General features: G+C 37.7%; 1 protein-coding gene across 1 annotated transcript in view; it reads right to left on the bottom strand.

Annotated features, from left to right (window-relative positions):
• Positions 1-27,384, bottom strand: part of Rab38 (RAB38, member RAS oncogene family) — a 70,599-nt gene that overhangs the window by 17,895 nt on the left and 25,320 nt on the right. The gene's annotated exons all lie outside the window — the stretch shown is intronic.

Here is a 27,384-nt window from a genome sequence, read left to right as displayed (position 1 = left end):
ACACACACACACACACACACACACACACACAGTCTCTCCAGTGTCAATTTCATCAACTATGAAGGCAGGGAATTTATAGTCTTCCATTTTCTTGACAGAGCTGAAGATGACCCTGGAGACTATTCCTGTCTGTTGACTAATGCAGTGAAACTTGTGGGAGACCTAAGAATAATGCTCCTTTAATAGGGAAGATTCCTCACATTGAGGCTTTAAGTAGGAGACATTTGTTTAACGGATCACTTGCTAACGCAAGTACACTCTATCAACTTGATTAGCCATAAGTTTTTTGACTATAAAATTCAGAAACCCACTGAATTGCCCAGGGCATCTGGAGTTTAGTTCCCAGGAGTGACAGAATTGCTGAAAGACTCAGACTATTCCATGAACATTAGGCAATAAAATTATACTCTCAAATGGTATCAGGTCTGCTTCATTTTCTCCATCCGTAGTGGCTTTTTGTATATGAAGAGACTTGAAATGTCTAGGCTCATTGGTTCATCACTTTGATGTCTGAGAAAAAGATTTCGAGTCTTCAACTTCAGATGCAAAAATCCCTGAAGAATCACATGGATACTTTTAGTTTCAGTCACATGTTCACACTCAAAGTTAGAACAACTCCAAGTCCAGTGTTTCCCGGAGTGAGGCCACTTTGATCGCATACACATTATTAGATGTTGACAGTGATTTTAGCCCCAGCATGTAGAAGTGGTAACTCATATTTAAATGATGTGTGTGGGAGAGAAAAAGAAGGATGTGGATAGGCAGGAAAAGAATCCTGACATAGTAGAAAAATATTGAACTTGAAAGTCTTTAGTTATCCTTATTATATCTCTTCACAGACATTTATAGCCTCAACACCAGTATAGATAGGGCACATAATTGTGTTTTGGATGGCCTAAACAAACAAAAAAAAAAGGAACAAGAAAAGTATTTTCCACAAAGCAACATTTTCCATCAAGTATAGGGACATCTAATAGCCTCACCATATGCTGGACATATGTATAATTTGGGCTACCTTACTTGGTATAGTGAAAGAGACACTAAAAAGAATTGAACAAAAGTGCCTTGAAAAAAAATTAGCTTGATCAGAAAGTCATAACTACTGAATACATTCTTTTATAAAGTAACAACAACAATAATAATAGTAATAATAATAGTACTAAAAGGGTCTGCTTGAAACTTAAGAATTAGAACCTAATTCCTGTTTTCTGATTGTTTTCCAGAATTTTACCAACTAGGTAGAGCAAAAGGAACAATATCTTCAACAAGAAGATGCTGCTGATTCAGGTGTGAACTTTAAAATTATAGCATTATTGCTGGGAACTAGTTAAGATATATGCACACTATCTACATCATAAAGCCTTATTCAGAAGAAGTGCTTCGATCACTAAGCCAGTTCTCTTCTCTCTTTGCAGCTGTTACTGCAACTATACACCTATAGACAGCAACTGGACATCTAGGGATAATGAGTCTATCTTGAGAGCTAGTGTCAAAATAAATAGGGTAGCCTGAAGAGATAGCTAGGTGGTTAAGGGACCTGGATGCTCATCAACTGAGCTCAGATTGGATCCTCAGCAGCCAGATGGTGGTTCATATGTACTTGCAGTTCCAGGATGCTTAAAGCCATCTTCTGGCCGCCATGAGTGCCAGGCATGCATGTGATACAAACATGCAAACATACAAAATATCCTTCAACATAAAAATAAAGTTTTAAAAAAAGGAATAAACATGTCTTAACAAAATTCTGATGGAGTTATTTTTAATGCACATATATACAAAATATCCTTCCTCTTAGAAAACAAAGTAAAATATTCTCATTTAATTCAATTAGTCTTTAGACTGTAGAGAATGTTACCTTGTGTTTTTAATTTTGATTAATTTTTAAGTTCACCATATGGCACCTATATGATAATAATCCCACTTAAAGGCAAAGCAAATAAAATAGAAAATTTTAAGTTTTAAGCCAAAACTAACATAAGAAAACTTAAAAGTTACTTTTATTACTGAAGCCCAGACAGTTATGAAAGAAAGAACACACTGATAAACATTGCAGAAACTAGAGAAATATTAAGGATAAAGAGAAAGGTCATATAACAGAAATCATTGTAAGTATAAGATGAGGTTAAAAAAGAACATTGACAGAGGTAAGAAGCTCTATGATCTGAACTCAGAATAGATTCAGAATTAGTCTGAACTTTTACCAATAAGGTCTTGAAGCTAAACCAGATTTTAGAACAAGATTAAAGAAAGTGCTAATGGTACAAGTTAAATCAGAACAAAAAGTCCTATTACTGAAAGCAAGGGTTAACGAATGTAAAGGACTTCTATGGAGCAGAGATGGGGCTCCAACGCCATGTTTCTGTTTCATCAGCATCTGTTGAGGAGGCTACCTTTCCTTCCTTGTGTATTTTTGTTATCTTTATCAAAGCTTGATCATCTGGGGTTTACGTGACCCTTCTATGCAGTTCACGTACAATTTTGTCTTTGGTCCAGTACCAAGTCATTTTGGGTAGTGTGGCTCTGTAGGAAAATTTGAAATCAGGTATGGTGATAACATCAGCATTGCATTTTTTGCTTAGAATTGCTTTGCTATTCTGTATCTTTTGTGCCTTAATATGAATTTTTTGAAGTTTTCTTTTTTTAGCTCCTTGGAGAACAAGTTTGAAGTTCTGATGGAAATTACATTGACTTTGTAAATTGCTTTCATTAGTATAGTATTTTCACAATATTAATTCTGTTGATGTGAATGAGAGGTTTTTCCATTTTCTAGTGTCTGTGATTTCCTTTTCATTGTTCAAAGTTTTTCATACCAGGCTTTGTTTCATTGATTAAATTTGTTCTGAGGGTTTTTTTCTTTCTCTTGTTTGGAGATAATTGTGAATAGGACTGTCTTCCTGATTTCTCTTTTATTACACACATTACTGTTATATTATTATTATTATGTTATATTTTAAAAAGTTATAGAGTTTCGTGGGTTAATTTTGCATCCTGCTACTTTTGAAAACTAACTCAGACCTCTGAGACCTTAAACACTGAACCACCAACCAGGCAGCATACACGAACTGGTCCAAGGCCCCAGCACATATATAGCAAGGGGCTGCCTAGTCTGGCCTCAGTGGAAGAAGATAGACCTAACCCTGGACAGACTTGAGGCCCCAGGATGTGGAGAGACTTGGGTTGGGAGAACATCCTCTTGGAGACAGGAGTGAGGAGGGATGGGATGAGGAACTGGAGTAAGAGGGACTGGGAGGGAGACTGGACTGACTGTAAGAAATAAAAATAATAAAAAGAAAGAAAGAAAAATGTCTGGTCTTCCTAAGGCATGACCAGCCAGGAGGCACAGGTTACAGAAGCAGCAGGGCAGCTAGGACAGGGTCCTTTTTAACTGTGTCTACAAACTAGGAGGGACAGCTGATCCACAGCCCACTGTGCACCTTTCCTGCAAGCCGAAAGCTTGTTTCCAAAGAGTGCTCTGACCCCAGGATTCAGGCAAGATCTTAATTTTCTCTCCAGTGACTTTCTAAGGCAGGACCAGCCTGCAGGCACAGGCCACTGAAGCTGAAGAGCAAGCGGGACAGGGTCCTTCATTCATCCATCTGCAGCCAGGAGGGATGGCTGATCCACAGCCCTGTGTGAACAGGTCTTACAAGAGTGCTGACACAGGCTTACAGACCCACAGGAGGAACAAGATCAAGCCAGAGACAGCAAGAACATCTAACACCAGTAATAAATAGAAGCAAAAGACAAACACAAGAATCTTACCAAAAGAAACCAAAACTACTTGGCATCATCAGAACCAATTACTACCAATACAGCAAATACTGCATACCCCAAAACACTGGAAAAACAAGATTTGGATCTAAAATCATATCTCATGATAGTGATAGAGAAATTTAAGAAGGACATAGATAGCTCCCTTAAAGAAATAAAGGAGAACACAGGTAAACAGCTAGAAGCTGTTAAAAGGAAACACAAAAATCCCTTAAAGAATTACAGGAAAGCACAACCAAACAGGTGAAGTAATTGAATAAAACCATCCAGGATCTAAAAATGGAAATAGAAACAATTAAGATATCACAAAGAGAGACAACTCTGGAGATAGAAAACATAGGAAAGAAGTCAGGAGCCATAGATACAAGCATAATCAACAGAATACAAGAGAAAGAAGAGAGAATCTCAGGTGCAGAAGATACCAGAGAAAACATTGACACAACAGTCAAAGAAAACACAAAATGTAAAAAGCTACTAACACAAAACACCCAGGAAATCCAGGACACAATGAGAAGACCAAACCTAAGGATAATAGGTATAGAAGAGAGTGAAGACTTCCAACATAAAGGGCCAGTAAATATCTTCCACAAAGTTATAGAAGAAAACTTCCTGAACCTAAAAAAAGAGATGCCCATGAGCATACAAGAAGCCTACAGAACACCAAATAATTTGGACCAGAAAAGAAATTCCTCCCACCACATAGTAGTCACAACAAATACACAAAACAAAATGAATATTAAAAACAGTGAGGGGAAAAGGCCAAGTAACATATAAAGGCAGACCTATCATAATTACACCATACTTCTCCCCAATACTATTACAGCCAGAAGATCCTGGGCTGATATCATACAGACCCTAAGAGAACACAGATGTCAGTCCAGGATACTATACCCAGCAAACCTCTCAATTACCAGAGATGAAGAAACCAAAGTATTCCATGACAAAACAAATTTACAAAAGATCTTTCCACAAATCCAAAGGATAATAAGTGGAAAACTTCAACACAAGGAGGGAAACTATATCCTAGAAAAAGCAAGAAAGTAATCTTCCAACAAAACTAAAAGAATAGTCACGTGGACAGGATTCTAACCCTAACAACAAAAGGAACAGGAAGCAACAATTACTTTTACTTAATATCTATAATACCAATGGAATCAATTCCCCAATAAAAAAGATATAAACTATCAGACTGGATATGTAAACAGGACCCAACGTTTTGTTGCATACAGGAAACCCACCTCAGTGACAAAGACAGACACTACCTCAGAATAAAAGGCTGGAAAACAATTTTCCATGCAAATGGTTCTGAGTATCCATTCTAATATCAAAGAAAATTGACTTTCAGCCTAAAGTGATCAAAAAAGATAAGGAGAAACACTTCATACTCATCAAAGGTAAGATCTACCAAGACGAACTCTCAATTCTGAACTTCTATGCTCCAAATGCAAGGGCATCTACATTCATAAAAGAAAGTTTAATAAAGCTCAAAGCACACATTGCACAGCACACAATAAAAGTGGGAGACTTCAAAACTCCACTCTCTGCAATGGAAAGATCATGGAAACAAAAATTAAACAAAGACACAGTGACACTAACAGAAGTTATGAAACAAATGGATTTAACAGATATGTACAGTGTTTTATCCTAAAACAAAGGACATACCTTCTTCTCAGCACCTCATGGTACCTTCTCCAAAATTAACCATATAATCACTCACAAAACAGGCCTCAACAGATATAAGAAGATTGAAATAATTCCTTACATCCTATCAGATCACCATAGACTAAAGCTGTTCCTCAATAACAACATAAAGAATATAAATCCAACACACATGTGGAAGCTTAACAACACTCTACTCAAGGATAACTTGGTCAAGGAAGAAATAAAGAAATTAAAGACTTTTTAGAGTTTAGTGAAAATGAAGCCACAACATACCCAAACTTATGGGACACAACAACAGCAGTCCAAAGAGGAAAATTCATAGCTCTAAGTGCCTCCAAAAACAAACTGGTAAGAGCATACACCAGCAACTTGACAGTACATCTGAAAGCTCTAGAACAAAAAGAAGCAAGTTCACCCAAGAGGAGTCAAAGGCAGGAAATAATCAAACTCAGGGCTGAAATCAACCAAACCAGGAAGCAAAAAGAACTACACAAAGAATCAACCAAACCAGGAGCTGGTTCTTTGAGAAAGTCAACAAAATAGATAAACCATTAGCCAGACTAACTAGAGGGCACAGAGACAGTATCCTAATTAACAAGATCAGAAATGAAATGGGAGAGATAACAAGAGAAACTGAGGAAATCCAAAAAAATCATGAGATTCTACTACAAAAGCCTATACTCAACAAAACTGGAAAACCTTGATGAAATGGACATTTTTTCTAGACAGATAGCAGGTACCAAAGTTAAATCAAGATTAGATAAATGATCTAAACAGTCCCATATCCGCTAACGAAATAGAAACAGTCATTAATAGTCTCCCAACCAAAAGAGAAGCCCAGGATCAGATGGGTTTTTTATCAGACTTTCAAAGAAGACCTAATACCAATACTCCTCAAACTATGCCACAAAATAGAAATAGAAGGTACTCTACCCAGTTCATTCTGTGAAGCCACAATTACTCTGATACCTAAACCACACATAGACCTTTCAAAGAAAGCAAACTTCAGACCAATTTTCCTTATGAATATCGATGTAAAAATACTCAATAAAATTCTTGCAAACCGAATTCTAGAACACATCTAAATGATCATCAATCATGACCAAGTAGACTTTATCCCACAGATGCAGGGATAGTTCAATATATGGAAATCCATCAGCATAATTCATTATATAAACAAACACAAAGAAAAAAACATATAACCATTTCATTAGATGTTGAGAAATCATTTGACAAAATCCAACACCCCTTCATATAAAAGTCTTGGAAAGATCAGGAATTCAAGCCCATACTTAAACAGAGTAAAGCAATATACAGCAAACCAGTAGCCAATATCAAACTAAGTGGAGAAAAACTTGAAGCAATCCCACTAAAATCAGGGACTAGAAAAGGCTGCCCACTCTCTTCCTTCCTATTCAATATTGAACTTGAAGTCCTAGCCAGAACAATTAGACAACAAAAGGAGATCCAAGGGATACAAATTGGAAAGGATGAAGTCAAATCATCACTATTTGCTGATGATATGATAGTACTTTTAAGTGACCCCAAAAACTTCACCAGAGAGCTCCTAAACCTGATAAACAACTTTAGCAAAGTAGCTGGATATAAAATTAACTCAAGTAAATGAGCTACCTTCCTCTCCACAAAGGATAAACAGACTGAGAACAAAGTTAGGGAAACAACACTCTTCACAATAGTCACAAATAATATAAAATACCTTGGTGTGACTCTAACTAAGCAAGTAAAACATCTGTATGACAAGAACTTCAAGTCTCTGAAGAAGGAAATGGAAGAAGATCTCAGAAGATGGAAAGATCTCCCATGCCCGTGGATTGGAAGGATTAATATAGTAAAAATGGCCATCTTGCCGAAAGCAATCTACAGATTCAATGCAATTCCCATCAAAATTCCAACTCAGTTCTTCACAGACTTGGAAAAAGCCATTTGCAAATACATCTGGAATAACAATAAACCTAGGATAGCGAAAACTATTCTCAACAATAAAAGAACCTCTGGTGGAATCACCATCCCTAACCTTAAGCTGTACTACCCACAATTGTGATAAAAATTTCATGGTATTGGTACAGTGAAAGGCAGGTGGATCAATGGAATAGAATTGAAGACCCAGATATGAACCCACATACTATGGCCACTTGATCTTTGACAAAGGAGTTAAAACCATCCTGTGAAAAATAAGGCAGCATTTTCAACAAATGGTGCTGGCTCAACTACTGATTGGCATGTAGAAGAATACAAATAAATCCACTCCTATCTCCTTTTACAAAGCTGAAGTCTAAGTGGATCAAGGACCTCCACATAAAACCAGATACACTGAAACTAACAAAAAAGAAAGTGGAGAAGAGTCTCGAGCACATGGGCACAGGGAAAATTTTCCTGAACAGAACACCAATAGCTTATGCTCTAAGATCACAAATTGACAAATGGGACCTCATAAAATTACAAAGCTTCTGTAAGGCAAAGGATACTGTCAATAAGACAAAACAGCAACCAACAAATTGGGAAAAATTATTTACCAGTCTTATATCGGATAGAGGGCTAATATCCAATATATACAAATAACTCAAGAAGTTAGACTCCATAGATCCAAATAACCCTATTAAAAATGGGGTACAGAGCTAAACAAATAATTCTCAACTGATGAATACCGAATGGCTGAGAAGCACCTAAATAAATGGTCAACATCCTTTGTCATCAGGGAAATGCAAATCAAACAACCCTGAGATTCCACATCACACCAGTCAGAATGGCTAAGGTAAAAAACTCAGGTGACAGCAAATGCTGGCAAGGTTGTGGAGAAAGAGGAACACTCCTTGAGCTGGTGGGATTCCAAGCTGGCACAACTCTGGAAATCAGTTTGGTGGTTCCTCAGGAAATTGGACATAGTATTACTAGAGGAACTAGCTATACCACTCCTGGGCATATACCCAGAAGATGCTCCAACATGTAATAAGGACACATGCTCCTCTATATTCACAGCAGCCTTATTTATAATAGCCAGAAACTGGAAACAGCCAAGATGTCCCTCAACAGAGGAATGGATACAGAAAATGTGGTACATCTACAATAGAGTACCACTCAGGTATTAAAAACAATGAATTTATGAAATTCTTAGGGAAATTGATGGGTCTGGGGAATATCATCCTGAGTAAGGTAACCCAATCACAAAAGAACACACATGATATACACTCTCTGATAAGTGAATATTAGCCCAGATCGGAATACATGAAGTACAATCCACAAACCACACGAAACTCAAGAAGGAAGGCCAACCTTTTGATTCTTTGTTCCTTCTTAGAAGGGAGAACAAAATACCCATGGAAGGAGTTGCAGAGACGAATTATGGAGCAGAGAGTGAAGGAAGGGCAATCCAGAGACTGCTCCACCTGGGAATCCTTCCCATATTCAATCATCAAATCTAGATACTATTGCTGATGACAGCAAGTGCTGGCTGACAGGAGCCTGATATAGCTCTCTTCTGAGAGGCTCTGACAGTGCCCAACTAATACAGAAGTAGAGGCTCACAGCCATCCATTGGCGTGAACACAGGGTCCCCAAGGAAGGAGCTAGAGAAAGGACCCAAGGAGATGAAGGGTTTGCAGCCCCTTAGGATTAACAACAGTATGAACTACCTAGTACTGTCAGTGCTCCCCGGGACTAAACCACCAACCAAAGAGCATATATGGTTGGATTCATAGCTCCAGCAGCATATGAATAGCAGAGGATGACCTAGTAGATCATCAATTGGACAAGAGGCCCTTGGTTCTGTGAAGGTTCTATGACCCAGTGTAGGGGGATGCCAGGGCCAGTAAGCAGGAGAAGGTGGGTTGGTGAGCAGGGGGAGGGGCGAGGGAACAGGGTTTTTTTTTTCCAGAGTGGAAACCGGGAAAGGAGATATCATTTGAAATGTAAATAAAGAAAATATGCAATAAAACATGTTAAAAAAAAGAAAAAGAAAAAGAAAAATGTCTGTGTATTCTAAAACTATTCTGGTAAAATTTTATGAGCTCTTTCATGTAGGATCACATTTTCTGCAGTAAGGAAGCTTTGATATCTTTCTCCTCCTTTCCTATTTGTATGTCTTTTATTCTCTTTAGTCACCTGATTGCTCTGAGACTTTGAGCAGAAGTTGAGGAGTATAGGGAGATTATAGTGATTCTGAGAAGAAACAGTAGGAGGGTCCAAGTGTTTGTATGACCAAATACATTGTGTAAAAACTCAAAAAACATAAATTAAATTTATTTATTTATTTATTTATTTATTTGTTTGTTTGTTTATTTATTATTTTAAACTCCAGAGTTTATTCCCTTCTCGGTCTATTCTCTGAATGTTCCACATCCCATGCCTCCTCCCCACTACCCTGTCTTCACAAGGATGTCCGCAGCCCCCAACCCCACCCCACCAGACCTTTAAACTCCCTGGGGCTTCCAATCTCTTGAAGGTTAGGAGCATCTTCTCTGACTAAACCCAGACCTGGCAGTCCTCTGCTGTATATGTATTGGGGGCTGTTGGGGGCAGCTGGTGTATGCTGCCTGGTTAGAGTTCTAGGATCTGAGAGATCTCAAGAATCTAGGTTAATTGATACTTCTGGTCCTCCTACAGGGTTGCCCTCCTCCTCAGCTTCTTCCAGCTAAATTAACCACATGGGTCAGCAGCTTCAGATATCCTCCTTTTGTTCCTGATATTAGTAAAAATGCTTGCAGGTTTTTCCCATTTAAGATAGTATTGGTGATAGGTCTGCCATATGTAGTGTATATTATGCTGGAGTATGTTTCTTCTACCACCAGTTTTGTTGTTGTTTTTCTTATTGTCTTTAATCATGAAGAGATGTTAGATTTTTTTCCCAAAGGCCTGTTCTGCTATCTGATATATTTACTTTGTCCTAAATCCCTAATAGACTGTTTTCCATTTGACTTTTCTATTCATGAGACTGAGATTTTTGTTTGATCTATTATTATACTTTCCATTTCTAAAGTTTAAATTTGAGTTTTTAGTATTTCTAAGAACAGTGTATATATTTTCTCTTTCATTATTATTGAATTCTTTATTTCATTCACCTGTTAATGTGTATTTGACTTCATTCAGGAGTTTGTGTCCTCCTTGATTTTTTTAAGCATTCTTAAAATTATTTTTCTGGTTTCCTCTGGAATTGATCTAATTCAATCTAAGTGGAATATCTCACCATGACTCTATGCATTCACAGCCAAGTCTGGCTTTCATTTTTTCCCCCTCTTTCTTGTGCATCTGCAAGACTTAAACAATTGGGTTTGTGTAGTTGGTTGGATTTTTTTTCTTTAAAAAACATATTTTTTCACTGGAAATCACTGTAATATTCAAGTGTACCTAGACTCTGGTAGGTTTGAGGTGTCATTCTGCTATACTAGATTAGCACTGTGGCTCAGAAGCTAAACCCTCAGTACCCCAGACATAATCTCCAGAAGCATTCTGAGATTAGAATACTAACTGAAACAACTGCAAACAACAGACAAATTCATTGTGACCACTATCATTTATACACAACTCAACTCTATCAAGCTAAAAAGAATAAAGGTGAAGGAGAATGTAATCTGTATTCTATGGGTAAGAATGGAAGGAAAATCGGCTTGGTAAGACTAGGAATCAATATTAGAGTAATGCATAAAAATAAAGAACAGGTAAAAGAAAGTTTGGTCAGAATATCATAAGGGCAAGTGGTTGAAAAATTATTAGTGCTATAGATACTTGTATTGAAGAAGTAAAAAAAATGAATGGAAGGATGAAACAAAGAGAAATGAGATATAAGAAAGAAAGTTACATGTATTGTATGTTAAATAACAGAAAGAACAGAACAGAATAGGTATAGAACGGAATGGAATAGCCACACAATCTGAGACATTAAAAAATAGAATGAATCAAGGGATGCTTTTTCACTTGCTGTGATAAAATATCATGACCAAAACAACTTACGTATTTTGGCTTATGGTTCTAGATAGGAGTCCATTATGGAAAAGAAGCAGGTGTAGCAGAAAGTTGAGACCTCACATCTTGTCAACCTCAATCATGAAGCAGAGAAAGCAACTGGAAATAAGGTAAGACTATGAGCTCTGAAAGTCCACACTAGTGACACACAACATACTTCCTCTGGCAGAGCTACACACGCCAAGCCTCCCGAAACAGCACAACTAACTGGTAACCACGATGTTTCTCATTTAAACAACCACAGTAAATGAAAATTTATAACAAATAAAAGCCAAAGTGACATACATAGCTTCTGTCAATATCCCATCCTTGGTAAGATGAATGTTAGATCTATCAAGTCCATGAAATATTTCCTAGAGCAAACAAACTATGATGATGAGAGATTTGCTATTCATGTATCCAGATGAAATCTGATATACATGATTAGTCCATAGTGGTTTATGCTATATTTGTGCATAGAAATCAGGAAGAGTGACACATTTCTCTGGAGTTTCTTTGACATTTGTTTGAAGTGTTGTCACCTGGAGTACCCACTGATACACAAGACATTTACACTTCCCTGAGTGGAACTCAGCACCCAAGTCTTTGAAGTAGCCATGCCCTATTTAACTTTTTGTCTGGACATGCTCATCTGACTAACGTTTGCATTGCTCCTGTCAGCTTTATTAGTCATAGCTTGAGTAAGTTGCTTTCTCCTAAGTTTCATTCAGTACCTTAATGACTTGCATAGAATATTCATGAGGTTCTCTGGGCCTAACACTGTTGCTGGGAAGAAGAAGGTTTGAAGATTCCAGGACACCATGGTGCATCATTGTCTCTCTAACTGTTTTCTTCCAAGCTGAGCAGCTTAATTGAAGAGTTTCTCTTGGGATCTGCTCCTTCCTTACTCCAGCAGTCTAGCAGTAATGAGGCATGGCTCCCAGCGGGTGGACTGCCACCCAGAATCGCATCCTCTCTACATGTCTTATACATCTTTTGTTTCCACTTCTACAGATTTTCCATTTCTCTCCTCTTCCCTGCCACTTTGTTTAGTGTTTAAGTCTGTGAATCCCCTTATAAAGTATCCATTCAGTATTTCTGGATTTTATCAAGTCTCTTCCAGTCTGAAAATTAATGTGATGCTCTGTTGCCATTCCACACTTTTCCTTGCTTTGTGGAGTCACAGATTAGATGTTTTCTTTCAGTGTTACTAGGGCATAGGAAAGTGTTGCCACCTTCCTTCTCTGTGACATTCTTATCATTTCAGAATCTATCTGGGCCCAGCAGGCGGAGCCAGTCTTTGAGCACTATCCCAGCATGTCAGATCAGTAGGCTGGCAGCTGAGGTGCTTCACCAGTCCTCACTTATGTCTAATGGGATATTGATTTTTCCCCCAATCCCAGCAGGCTCTCCCACGAAATCAATATCTTACTCGCAGGGAAGCAGACAGAGATGAAATGGAAGGCCTTGAGATAAGGCTGTCACCAACAAATCAAGAATGCTTAAAAGATGGCAAACAAGACACCATCGGAGAAGGCAAAGCACCATAAAACAGGAGACAAACAAAGCCCATACAGAAAACAATAAAGTAACACAAGGAGGGAGAAGGCCAACAGGTCTTAACAATGAAGCCCTCCTGAAGCAGGGAAAACCCTTGTCATGGCTAGAAAGAGTAGAGACATTGTTTCTGATAGAGGAGGAAAAGCTTTAGTCTGCTCTGGTTTTGTTTGTTGTTTGTTTTGTTTTGTTTTGTTTAAAGTCGGAATTGACAAAGAGAGCATCAACTGTTACAAGTTTTAGTCCCAGCTGCGTCACTGGTACTCATATACTGCTATGCTTTACTACCCACATTATAAAATTAAGACAAAATGCTATTATTTTTAAGAATTGCATCAATTAAGTTATGTATTAACCAGGATTGGAAGGAGTAAGCAACCAGACAAAGAGCATGCACACACTCCACTTAAGGATGACAGGACATGGAACTGTGTCTGTTTCTTTTCTTTACCAATATTCTGCAAAAATGATCTGAGAGTAATAAAAAATATTAAATAGCATCTTAATGATTAAAAGAATAAGAAAATGTGCATATATGAGATTTTGACCTAGTTTTCGAAATCTGGAGGAAATGGAAAATTGGTAGTTCTAACATGTAGATACAACAAATTAAAGCTTGTATAGAGGAAAATGATAGACAAAAGAAACTTCGTGCCCACAGAATCCAGCCATCCCTAGAATTGCATATTAAGGGTAGCTAAAATTAGAAGGGACTGGCTGAACGAATTTCACCTTCCATTCCTTCTCCATACCATACTAGTGACATCTGTAACATCTACAGCCTGAATCAAATATACAGATATCTTCCAAACAGCCTGAAAATAAATGAATAGAAAGGTTAATGAAAATGAAAACAATAAAATAAAATTTAAAACACTTTGAAATTATGTGGAAAAATGAAAACTTTATAGACTTAAATGAAGTTACACCAAATCATCAGGAATATAATAAAAAATAGCATAGAAAAGATAGAAATAGGACACTATCAAATATACACACACATACACGTTCACGCATACACACATGCTCGCACGCACACATACACACACACATGTGCATGTGTGTGTGTTTCTAAGGTGAAAGAACTCAGAATCTAGAAACACAAATGAGCAACAGACATACACAACAATAACATGGGAAATTACAGAGTACTGGGCTTAAATAAATGATCCTGAAATATGACAGACAGTGGAAAACAGCTTCAACAGAAAGTTGTAAGAATCAGAAGGTCTGAGCCCTCTACAGAACAGCTAAGAGTATTATTATGCAACAGTAGAGTAAGGCTTCCAGTAGTAAAGGGAACTAATTTTAAATCTAAAATCTGAGACCAATCCAGGGAACTAAATTTGTGTGAGATTTAGAAAATGCATACTTGAAACTATCAGAGTCAGAAACGTCCAAGCAGCATTGCCTAAGCAATTTCAGAAGCTTATGTTCCAGGTAAATAAGGTGATGATACAGGGCTCCAGAATGTGGGCAAGATACAGAAAGTAAGAGCAAAGTTTCAGGATTGTAAGCTGTGTGATGGTCTGGAGGACACTCAACACAAACAGGAAGTGGGAAATAGAGGAGCCAGGGATGGAATCTGCTAGAACAGAGCTGCTCTCAACTGAATAATCAGCAGAAAGGAGACTGCTTTAAGACCAGTAAGGAATAAGTTTCACTGACATTAACCATGAAGTGTAAACTAACTACATAAGGAAATGACACTGTCGTGTTAAATCATATCAGACAGAGTCATTTATGATTCAACTAAAAGCAGTGACAGGAACACTGGAAAGATTCAGGGCAGTTGAAGAGGAAATAGCCATGAACAGGAAGTTGTCGCATGTATCAGACAGTACCTATGTTTGCTGTTCTCTCATAGACTAAGAAAAGTAATAGAAAACTTCTATTTCTATCCTTAGAAATAGAAACAAAAAGAGAATATGTGGTTTGAGAAGAGAGAGCTGCATTCTAATTCTGACTCTGCCTCTGCCACAAGCTAAACACATGATGGCAGGTAAGTTAGCTTTTCCACTATCTGTGTGGGTTTCATAAAGGTTGGTGAGAGGTTGGTAAATTGAAGGCTGAATCACTTAGGAAAAAGTCTCTTTGAAAGAAAGCATGCATCTTTAAATAGTTTCACTAATATTAGACTTCTCCGTGGTTTTGTAGTGACAATTTTCCACAGACTAATATATGAGATAACTCTACTAGCAGCAACATATTGATGTGTAGACACTTAGCATTAAGATGAAAAGCTAGAGGGCCTTCAACAATCCCTGGGTTCCTAAATGGGATTCCTATAGCTCCACTCTACACCCAGGAAAAAAGAATGCTTCTAAGAATCCCCTTTGAGTCTCCCCTTGATGCTTCCTTATGCTTAGTGGTCCTGATACAACGGAAAGGAAGTTGTTTCACCGAGATATAGATAGCACTCTTACTAGCAAGTCTCTCACAGCTCTTATAAAGTGGATTTTTTTTTAAATCAAACTTCACACTGGTTTATGGACTTTCCCCTCGGACACTTGGAACTTTTTTATTAAGAGAAACTGCCCTTACTTTTCAGAAGCTCAGTACTGAGCAAAGTGCCCACTTGAATACAAAGCAGATATTCTCAGAATGTTTTGAACATGAATGAATGAATAAATATTAATACAGCAAATATTATTATTGAAATTAAAATCACCAAAGTAGTATTTTCCAAAAATATTGTCTTCTTCTATAATTATTCCTAAAAGTTAGATCAAAACACCCCCAATTGCAATAAGCCCCTTAGATGACCTCAATGTTTAAGTCCCTTTAAAAATAGCTGGAAGAAAACAGGTCATTGGCTTAGATCTAAAGCTGGTGCTTGATATGTCCAATAAACATCATTGAAAACGTTTCCTGGGGCTGTAGGGGATGGCTTAAGGTGCTTACTGGTCTTGTAGAGGGCCTCCATTCAGTTCTTAGCATCAAGATTATGGCTCACAATTGCCTGTAACTCCAGTTCTAGGAAATTTATTGTACATTTTTGGACTCCTAGATATATAAAGTACACAGAAACTCAGCCAAGCAAGCACACATCCATATAAATAAAATAAATGTGCAAATGTTTTAAAGAAATTTATGAAGCTTTCTTTGAACTCTGTTCTTTCTTAGTAAAAACAGACAAGTATGATAATCATTTTGTCTGGCTCAAATTACAATCCCAGAAACTCCTATGACAATCATGCAAAAGTAAATCAGTAAGGAGAAAAGGTGGATTAATACCCTGGTGATCTGATCCAAGGATTAATGTCAAGTTCTTATGGGATTCCAGGTAAGTAACATTGCTATAGTTTGCAATTCCAGTTTAGGACTGAGGGTACTAGAAAAGGAGGAGATCTCCTTCACCTTCATTTCTTTCTTCTTATACCCCATCCAAGCAGCAGGGCACAGCAGCAATCTCCTTATTGTGCAAAGTATCTGGAGAGCTTTCTAGATGAAAGGAGTTGCATTCTCTAGAGTCCTTCTGGGAAATGCACAAGTAATTTAATTTTCTCTTCTACAGAGTTCTCCAAGGACAGAAATTGTCTGCAAAGGGCAGGAAGGGAATAAAATAGTAGACACATCTTTTGAAAGTGTCCTTGAAAGGCATGACAGTAAACATTGCTCTTCTATTCAATAGCTTCTGACAAAGTGATCACTTTCTCTGTAGCAGCTATTGTATGGGGTTATAAACAGGGACACTCATGGAAGAGGGTAGGGCCCAAGCTCAGGAAAAATAATCATTGCATAAAGTCTAAAGCAAAGAAAGACATTATCCGAAATCATTAATGTTGAATATCAAGCTGAGTCTCGACAAAAAGAACAAGGTGCATAAAAGCAGGGAGTATATTCTTCTTACAAAGACCAGGGGAAGATTTCATTCAGCTGAGAATAATTGTGGAGATAGATGAAGTAAGCAAAGCTCTGGGGAATCAAGTAAGAAGCTGGGAGTTTTTGATGCTCAGGAAAGAGGATCCTGAAGGATGAGTAACAGGTTATATTAAGGACCAGTGTAGGTGTCTGTGTGTGAGGGGTCTCTAAACAAGATGATGGCATTTAGAGAAAGACACTGAGATCCAGACATGTCAGTTGAGACCTCTAGGTGGTATGAAGGGACAGATCCAGGAAAAAAAAGACGTTTAAAGAGTAGAGATCAATAATTAACCCTGGAGGTAGATATTCAAGCAGAAGTCACAACCCAGAAACAAATTATGATTTTATTTAACCATTCCTTGGATCAAGGCACGTGTAATGTGGTCTACTTATAAAGTCTGGAGATCAGAATTTAGTTACACCCTGTACTGGGCTACACCAGGCAATATTTTATTTTTTTATACCTAACAACCCAGAATTTAAAGAGCTGTTCTTACGACCTACAGTTTTATGAAAAGGGGGCTTTTGTGTTTCAGATGAAGCTTGAGCAAGGTGGGGTCTTGCAAGCATCTTTAGTCTTTGGAATTCTCAAAAGAAGTACATAGGTCTTTTGTTCTTAACAACAAAAAAAAAAGTTATAGAAATATTTCTGATGTAGAGTTGGAAAATGATTAGCAGAATACAAAATGGAATTTTGAGTGGCTAGGGGGATAGATCCATGGATAAAGCATTTGCCTTGCAAGCGTGAAGAATGGAGTTCATATTCCTAAAACCCACTACAAACATGGCAGATATGATAAGCTTCTTATTATCCCAGTACCTAAGAGGCCAAAACAGAGGGTCCTTCAGGAAAGCTGGTTAGTGAAACTAGCTAGAGTTAAAGAGAGAACCTGACTCAATAAATAAGGTAAAGTGATGGCAGAAAATACCTGATAATTGACTTTGGGCTTCCACGTGTGCATATGCACATGCACATATGCACTCCCTTATACTTGTGTAGCCACACACATGTGACCACATACACACACAACATACACATGCACACCACACACATGCAAGTAAAATGTGAAATAAATCCAGTTCTTACAGGTCACATTAACTCCAGCTTCCTGATAAGTGCACTAGTTTATAGCTTCTGTTTCCTTTCTCATAGTGAACTGATCCACATGAGAACCATTTCTAAACCCATACAGTGACTCTCCAAGGGGAAGGAGGGAGTCAGTGGAATCTTCTGCCAAGGTAGTTGGCAGAGATCTTCACATTTTCCTGAAAGGCTTCTTCTCCATTCTCTCTGATACTCATTCCTGCCCCCAAATAGTACTCTAACTATTAGAGTAGAGTACTCTACTCTAATAGCACATGTTTCCTTCTTAAATCCCTATCTCCAAGCATTTTTCTTACCCTGTTGCAAAGAAGACTTATGAAATTCAAGGAACCAAGGGAGTAGCTATAGAGGATTCTATGATTTGGTTAGCAGACATGACTGAGAAGCCTTTGGAATTTGGAATTTGGGTGTAATAATTGTATGGAGTTGTATTCTTTTATGTATGGTGTTTGAAATTTTCATATTGAATATAATGTGTGTTGAACAAGTTCACCCCCCCCATTTCTTCTACTTCAATTCCTTCTTTGTTTCCCATGTTCATTTGATTCCCTCTAAATTCCAAGTATACTTTTAAAAAAAATAAATAATAAAAACACTGAATCCACTGAGTGCTGTCTGTATGTGCATCGGTTTAAGGTCATCTACTGGAGCATGCATAGCCATTCAGGAGCTGAATCCCTGAGAAAACTGACTCTGCCTTTTCCAGAGTCATCAATTGCTAATAGCTCCTCAGCTAGAAGTAAGATTCCATGCCCCGTTTCATTCTCCATACTGAGGTTTGGCTTGGCTTGATCTTACACAGGTCTTGTGCATGGCTGTCACAACCCCTGAGTCCATCTGTGGCACTGCTTTATTGCATCCAGAAAATGTTAGTCTACTGACTTTGTCATCAACTAACTCTATCTCTTAGAATATTTCTGTCCCACCTTCTGCAATGATCCCTGAGTCTTAGTAGAGGGGAAATACAAATGTCCCATTTAGGGATGAACACTCCCAAAGTCTCTTAGTCTCTACACGTTGTTGGTCAGTGGTAATTCGCCTTATGTTGACTGGCATCTACTGCAAGAAAATCTTGTTTTGTTATGTTTTACAATGCATTTTAAAATTGCAAATAGATTCTTCTTTCATAGAGTACAATGTGGACCACAGTTTACTCTCCTTCCACTCCCCTCAGCTAACCTACTATCCCCCATTTCCTTCATTACGCCTCTGTTTCCTCAGAAAAAATAGCAGGCCTCCAAGAGGGAGCAGTAGAACAGGACAAAACAAGATACAATAAGACAAAGGAAAACCCTTATTTTGGTGCTGGACAACAAAACGGGAGGAGAAGAGTATCAAGAGCAAGCAAGAGTCAGAGATACACCCCCACACTCATTGTTAACAGTTCCATGAACATACCAAGCTAACAGCCATAACATATATACAGAGGACCTGATACAGATCCAAGCAGGTCCCTTGCTTGGTGTTTCAGTTTCCGTGAGCCCATGTGAGTCCTCCTTAGTTGAGTCAGTGGGTCATGTTCTCCTGGCATCCTCAGTCCTCTCTAACTACTACAATCTTTCCTCCCTCTCTTTCCCAGGGTTCCCTGAACTCCTAGGGGAGGAAACCAATGGAGGCCTCCAATTTAGACTCTCTTTCCCTGCATCATGTTAGCCTTATTTATTTGTTTGGTTTTTTTTGTTGTTGTTGTTTTTAACTAGGGACTGAACCCAGAGATTTGCATTTGTTAGACAATGTTCTACCACTGAGGTAAATCCCAGCCTGATTCATAATTGATAGCATTATTAGAAAGTGGTAAAAGTTCTCAAAGTTGGATATATTTAGGTTAAGTAGGTCATGAGGGTATGCCCAAGAAGAGGATATATTATGTTTCTCTTCTCCTTGACCTTCCTTCCTCTCTTTCCTGGTTTTCCTTTTCTTCTCTCTTTGCCTTTCTTCCTTTGCCCCTTCTGATCTGTTTTCATTCCTGCCTTTCCTAGTTCACATATTGACCTCACCTTAGTCAAAGGATCATAGAATGAAACCTCTGAAACCATGGGCTGAAAAATATATACAGACCTTTCTTCTTCCCAAGGTTTTTTCTATCTGTCATTTTGTCACAGTGAAAGCAAGGCCTATTTTCATCACATGCATCTCTCTCTCTCATCAGACTTTAATCTTATGGAGAACAGATTCCTATTTTCCCCTCTGCAAATGTCAGTTGCTCGGTATAAATAGTTATTATAGAAAGTCACAATAGGGCAAAGCTACAAGGTAGCACATTGTAGTGGTGGAGTGACTAAGTTAGGCTATTAGTATACCTATATTGAACTCTCAGCTTTATTACATGCCAACCATGAGTACTTTGGGTAGTCATTTACACTTTCTACTTTAAACTTCAATGACCTCATTTGTAAGGTAGGAATTAATAGCAGCTTCATTACAAACTTGTTTGAAGGAAACCAATAGCACAGCATTTCATGCAAAGTCTGTCTTATACTACCTTGAAAAGAGAAGCTGTTCTCATTATAAAACATCTGAACAATTCAGGATTCGCAGTCTACAAGCCTCTTGTGTAACTGCTCCGCAATTGAACCAGAAAAGCGTCATCAATAATGTGTAAACTATGAGCGTAGCTCTATTCTAATAGAAGGTTAGATTAATACAGAAGTGGCCTATATTTGACCCACAGGTCACAGTTTGCCAACACTTGCTAACTTGTCTGACTATTAATCATTAATAAATGAAGCCTATTGGAGATTTTGATCTAGGCAGTGAGGAAATTAAAACAATCTTTGTTCAGGGTAAGTTTTCAGCATATGGCACCTGAACTAGGGTCCAGTAAACAAAGTCTCAAGATGGCACACTAGAATTTTCTAAATGCGAGAAAGCAAAGGATAGGTGGTCTAACTAATAAAATCACCAGCCATGGAGGACACGGTGACAGGAGCAATGCTGTACCTTCTAGTCACCAGGCCATGGTAACTCTCTAATAGTCTCTTCTCTTTCCACTCCCCTGAAACGGGATGACTAGCTATCTAGCAAATGATAAGCACAGAGCTAGAGCACTTTTAGAGAACTAATTATGCAAAAATTAATAAGTTATTATTAATTTATACTGATCTGTAAGCAGATAGGTAGATTGGGTTTGTGACTCAGGTTTTAGCCACTCTCAAACTCAGGAAAAGATTTCCATTTTTCCAGTAAGGCATTAAGGACCTGTCAGAAGCAATTATCCAGATGGTGCTAATGCAGACAGTAGTCATTATGGGCTCAATCAGGACTATTGAACACACCCATAATCCCCTTTAAATTACACTTTCTAACTTCATTCTGATTTTAGATTTCAAATGGGTCTCATCCTTTTATGACTCTAAGTTCTAACAGCTACAAGTAGGATAATTAAAAATACAGGGTGAACTGGATAACCAATTTAAAAGGCATGGACACATAAGTCAGTCTAACCATATGCTAAAACTCCATCTAAAGCCATGGGAACGAATGTGCAAATGTATTTATTTTTCTTATAGCCTTGTGAATAAAATAATAATTGTGTTTCTTTGAATACACTATGGGCTTTATAACACAGATCCCGAAAGAAAAGTCATCTGATTCAAATTGTTCTCATCAAAGAATACATAAAGTGACTATCGAGATTTCTTTTTTTCACATTTTGAAATTTGGTAACTGGAAAGAATGAGGGATGGCTTATTACTTGGATTTAATAGAAGAGAATTTAAAAAAATAATGGGCTATGCTCCACTCATTAAAAAAGAAATTAGAATAACCATTTACCCATACCCGAGTGCAGTTATCTATGCAATTCCAGTTTGTAGAAAATGCATGTTTTATAACTGTTTGTTTTCTAGATGCCTGTAAACTAAATGACGTGTGATACGGCCCTTTAAGCAGCTTCCAGAAAACTCACCAATATTAACTGCACTCCATGCCAGCTTCAGAATTAACTTGAAAATAATAAAAGAGCTCAGTAAATTTGATGAAACACAGAAAACGTTCCCTTTACAACAATAGCAACCACAGCATAATTCTAGGCCAGCATTCCCATTGCTTTATCTCAGTGTTTAACACAGTGCAATCCACTTAGGAGCTGCCACTCAGTACAGCTGCCTCTTAGAAGCAACAAGGAAAAACAAAACAAAAGTAAACCTGGTGTTTGTAATGACGCAGCATCACATTCTAGCAAACTTCTTAAGTTTTAAAATGCCTCTATAATAGGGTATGAAGAAACACGTATTAAAATAAAAAGATAAAATAACTATAAAACATCTGGGTGGTCACCTATCCTTCAGTTTTTTTATTTTATTTTGAATGACAATAAGGCCTACCCCATAAAGTCTTATAAATAATTGAGTGGGTTCTTACAAAATAAATAAATAAATAAATCTTTGCATAAAGTTAACAAATAACAGGGGCTGGGGAGATGGCTCAGTGGTTAAGCAAGCTTCCTGCTCTTGCAGAGAACAGGAGTTTGATTCCCAGCACCCACATGAAGCTGCTCAAAACTGACTGCAACTCCAGCTCCAGGGGGTCGAATACTCTCTTTTGTTTTCCTCAGATACCTGCACACATGTGACACATAGACACACATAATAAAAATTAGTAAATCTTTTTTTAAAAACTCAAGTTAGCAAATAAAATTTAGAGCTTGCCAGTGTGGATTCAGAGCACACTGGATAGTAGAGTCTAAAAGTTGCTGGGGTAAAGACTGAAATAAACTTGTTTTCCTTACCCTTTATTTATGGTAAGCTATGTTCTCATTTGAAAAACCTAATGCCAAGTGGATATAGTTTGCAGAATCATGCATGCATCTAGGAAAACAATCCAACGTGATCTTCCACAACGGATTCAAGCCCCACAGAGAGCCAGCTTAAGGAAGAAACTTTTTCTAGCCACCTAGCAGCCATAAACCTGTTGTTTTCTGAAGCAGTGAAGAATTTAACTTTAAATGTAACTATTCTTGAGTCTAGCAGAGGCTGATTGTGAAAAGCTTATAAACTACAGGGTTTCCCAAACACAGAGCCTTTTCTGTGATCCTGCTCCAGAAAAAAAAAATGGATTCTGTATCTAGTTGGTCACTTCCTAATCTATTTAATTGATGCAATCTAGGTCATAAGATTGTGTCTTAATTCCAGAAGAAGAAATAGAGGAAAATATGAGCAAGTAAGATGGTTCAGTGGGTAACAGCATTTGCTGTCAAGTCTGACAATCTTCTATTCCTGGAAACCACATAGGGGAAGAAAAGAACTGACTGACAAAGATTCTTCCTCCACATATGTCAAGATACATACATACACAGAGAGAGAGAGAGAGAGAGAGAGAGAGAGAGAGAGAGAGAGAGAGAGAGAGAGAGAGAGAGAGAGAGAGAGAGAGAAAGAGAGAGAGAGAGGAAAGTAAATAAAATCTGAGAAACTATTGTAAATAGTTATTATGTGCTTATCTAGAATACACAAATCTATGAGTTTAGTCCAATCACTCACACCTCATAAAACCATGTGTAGTGACAGATGCCTGCAATCTCGGGGCTCAAGAGATGGCAGCAGGAAAATCAATAAAACAAGGTCATACTAGGTCAAACTTGTCTACACATAGGAAAAAAATAATACACGGTCATCCTTGTCTACATAGTGAGTTTGAGGCCACCCTAGGATATGGAAGACTTGTCTCAAAAAAAAAGAAAGAAAGAAAGAAAGAAAGAAAGAAGGAAGGAAAGAAAGAAAGAAAAACAAAAAGAAAAAACCAAAAGAACAAAACAAAAGAATTATAGGTTTTCCCTGTGTGAGTGAACTAAAAAAATCTCTACAGACAGTAAATGTGTTTAGCACTTTCTAAAATACAGGAGGGGAAAAGCTGCTGTGTCAAGTGTTCACTCTTTTTCTACAATAAGTAGCACCACGTCAGAAGGTCCACAGTCAAGCACATTCATTCTCTCATCCACAGACTTAGTGACTTTTAACTCAAATTAAAATATCCGCTTCCCAATGCACCCATCGCCCTCGATGTATACCCCTTGGAAGTATGCCCCTACAGAATCACTATACATAGAATAGAACTAGTTGAGGAAATGGGCCAGTAGTAAGTCTTGAGGTAAAGAGAAACAAGAACAGAAAGCACTGCAGATTTTCTTCTGTGAATTTGACTCATCCTCGCTTGTACACAGATACAACATGCTCCATTGTTTTCAGCTATAGTGCTATTATCCAATGCCCTGTTTCTGCATACAGCTGCACCTGCAGAACCACACTTTAAGAGCAAAATGAAGTGGAGGTAGGGGGAGGTCAGATACAAAAGGACTTCTCACAAGAGTGCAGCTGTGTGTGCCTCAGAGCCAAATATGGAAAGTAAAGCCCAGACTAGCTGATGGCCTCTGAGCTATGGCAACAATCATTAGGAGTGTGTATGAGTGTGTGTGTGTGTGTGTGTGTGTGTGTGTGTGTGTGTGACAGTAGAGTCATATGTAATGCATCTGGATAATCCACATACATTTTCACAATAATGACAACAACTTCAGAAGATAGTGAAAAGGTAAATCCCAAAGCTGAAAGTGGGAAGGCTCACACAACAGCCTCCAGAAATGCACGAGGTAAACCTGTTAACACATAGCAGGGTTCAGTCAACCCTTAGATGAGCTTAGATGGCAGGACTCCAAACTTTTATTATGAAAGTAAATTATGAAAATTATGTATGGTCACAGGAAGGAATAAAACATCCATTGTTAGAGTAAATGGACAGAGAAAGATGGACTGAGATCCCTCTTATACATGTAAGTGTAAGCTTACAACCATGAGTAAAACAAATTGATAATCATTTTTAAATAGCCGGCATAAACCAGGAATGCTTGAGGAAAATTGATATCCTTGAGGGAACAATCATATGTTACCTAGAAAATCCATAGTGAGCACTCATACACACAGACTGTAAAGAAAATCTGATTTGGTAATGATCATTTTTCCTTCCTTCAAACTCGTATAAGAAGATAGGATTTAAAGATCCGACACACCACTTTATATATGTATACATACATACATATGAAAGTTACTGAGAAACTGCATGGCGAAGACATGAAATCCTCCTCAGCAGTGAGGTCAGCAGCAGGGTGGAAGGTAGTTTTGATTACAAGCTCCAGTTTCTATTAAGGAAGGGCAAGGTTACCACTGATGTCCACGGGACTTCTACAGACTATGTCTGTGAGGGCAAAGACAGAGGGTGTGGCTTTGGCTCATTAGTAGTTTTTGAGATCTGCCATCTCAAGTCAAACAGGAAGTTTAATCTGGGTCTCAGTATAAAACTGAGGGTTTATGTGTTGCAATGCTGTATTCAAAACTTAGCACACTTTTATTTCAGACCTATGAAAAGACTTGTTCAGCAGCTTGGCACTCCACTTTGCCAAGGATGCATATTTTTGCAGAGGTTTCAAATATTGATGGTGAATGTTAACTCAGGGTCAGCAAGCCATTATGGTTAGGATGCTCAGCAGAGCAACTTCAAGTGAATTGCTTTTAAAGAGAAGTGGGTAGTAGACTGCAGATTCTATGTTTCACCAGGTGGTCTTACACAATCATGCTTGCATTGCTCGTGAAATTTTTGGCCCACTTTCCCACAGTGTACATAGCTTCTCTTCAAACTTAACACTGGTATAATTTTGGATAATTTGAAATGCAGTATTTAAGTGGGAAGGTCAGCCAGGCCTGAAGTTAATGATCATAGGATTCTCAGGCATATAGAATTTGATGCTGTAGTGGAGGAACAAAGAGAAGTAAGGAAAACAAAGTTAAGAAAGTTCTTAGACCCTGAAGTAATTTCAACCCACCCAATAGTTCATAGCCTCCTTACCCCTTTCTTGTTAGTAATTAATCACTATTCCACACACTATAGATTTTACATATGCTATGCTATGGTTAGGCATGAAGACTGATTGTATCTGTTTTATAAATATCTGCAGTTTCGGGAAACAGAATACTTGACTGGTAAGTAAGATATCTTGATGGTGTCCATTCAGTGGGAGAATAACAAAAGACCACTTCTCCATAAAAATCACTCCTTCCAGTTCACCAGAAGTTAAGACAAGTAATCCAGACTGCTATGTCTCCTTGTGCACAGATGAAGAGTTGAAATAAAGCAAGGAAGCAAGCAAGCAAGAAAGGAAAAATGAAAACAAGAAAGAGATCAAAAAGACAAAGAGGATCAGAAGGAAAGTGCAGACAGTGTGAAAGTGGGGTCTGTGGCTCAGGGAAAATGAAGACAATGTTAGTTAACTGGTATTTTGGAATGAAAAAGAAAATTCCAGGCTAGCATTCAAGGGAAAATTACAGATGTTAAAATTCCTTGTGTTCATCAAGAACTAAGAGAAGAACAATAGGAAATCGCAAATTAAGGACTAAAAGAGCTAGAAAAGTACACTAGAACATGAAACCATTAAAATAAAAACAAAAGCAACACTAAGAATTGAGCAATATAACTCTCTAAACACAAGGAAATCATAGTGAGCTGTGGTGGACCAGAGAGGGGCCAGGTGCTGAGTGTGTCCAGAAATTACTCTAAAAAAGACTGCTTCACTTGAGACTCCAGCAGTGGGACCCCATAAGTGAGACCACCAGCTCTTTTCCCTTTCCATCATCTTATGAGTCAAGCAGTAGATTAATCATGCTGTGTTTACACTTCAGGAATATTCTCAAATAAGCTTTTTCTTTTAAATCCCTAGATAATCTTGGGCAAATTCATTCTCCCATAGGAATTCAGTAATGTTTAAATCAAAGGAAACATACTTAATGGACCATTTTATTTCTTCCAGCTATTTGAAAATATATAGCTATGTTTAAGCTATACAGTAGATTATCATATCTATAGTCAGATACTATGTAACAGAATACCCGCAACTGACTTTGAATGATGGCCATTTGAGGAATTTTCCTAACAATTCTCTGGAGCTATGTACAAATGCCTATAATGAAATCTACTGATGACCTCCATAAGTAAAGAGATAATACCTGTCTTATGCCCATCTGAATCCCAAACAAGTAGCAAATGCTAGGGCTTCACAGATATCTAAATATTTGTTTTATACTAATTAAAAAGAGTAGAACAGCTAGGACAACAAAATTACATAGATTGTAATCTCAATAATCTGAACATTATATTTATGTGTACAGAGAAAATCTCAGGAAACACAATAAAATAAGGTGATGAATATGCTAACTACCCTAGTTTGATTATTATCCAGTGAGTGAATGAATCAAGGTACACTGCCTGACATAAATTTGTCTAAGTATTATATGTTGATTAAAAGTAAATTGAATTAAACAAATTCACTATTAAAGTTATTCCCTGCTATGGTTGATATTTAATATAGAAACTAAAAATGGAACTGAGAGTGAGAGGAGAAAAGAAAACTTGTGCTAACAAATCAGAATCAGGTAAGGCACAGTTCTAAATGCAATGCTCACTGTACACAAAGATTCCTGGCTCCTTTA

This window comes from Mastomys coucha, unplaced genomic scaffold (genome assembly GCF_008632895.1).
Source record: "Mastomys coucha isolate ucsf_1 unplaced genomic scaffold, UCSF_Mcou_1 pScaffold21, whole genome shotgun sequence".
NCBI classification, from domain to species: Eukaryota; Metazoa; Chordata; class Mammalia; order Rodentia; family Muridae; genus Mastomys; species Mastomys coucha.
The sequence above is the reverse complement of the archived record's forward strand: the minus strand, read 5'-3'. Positions and strand labels throughout refer to the sequence as shown.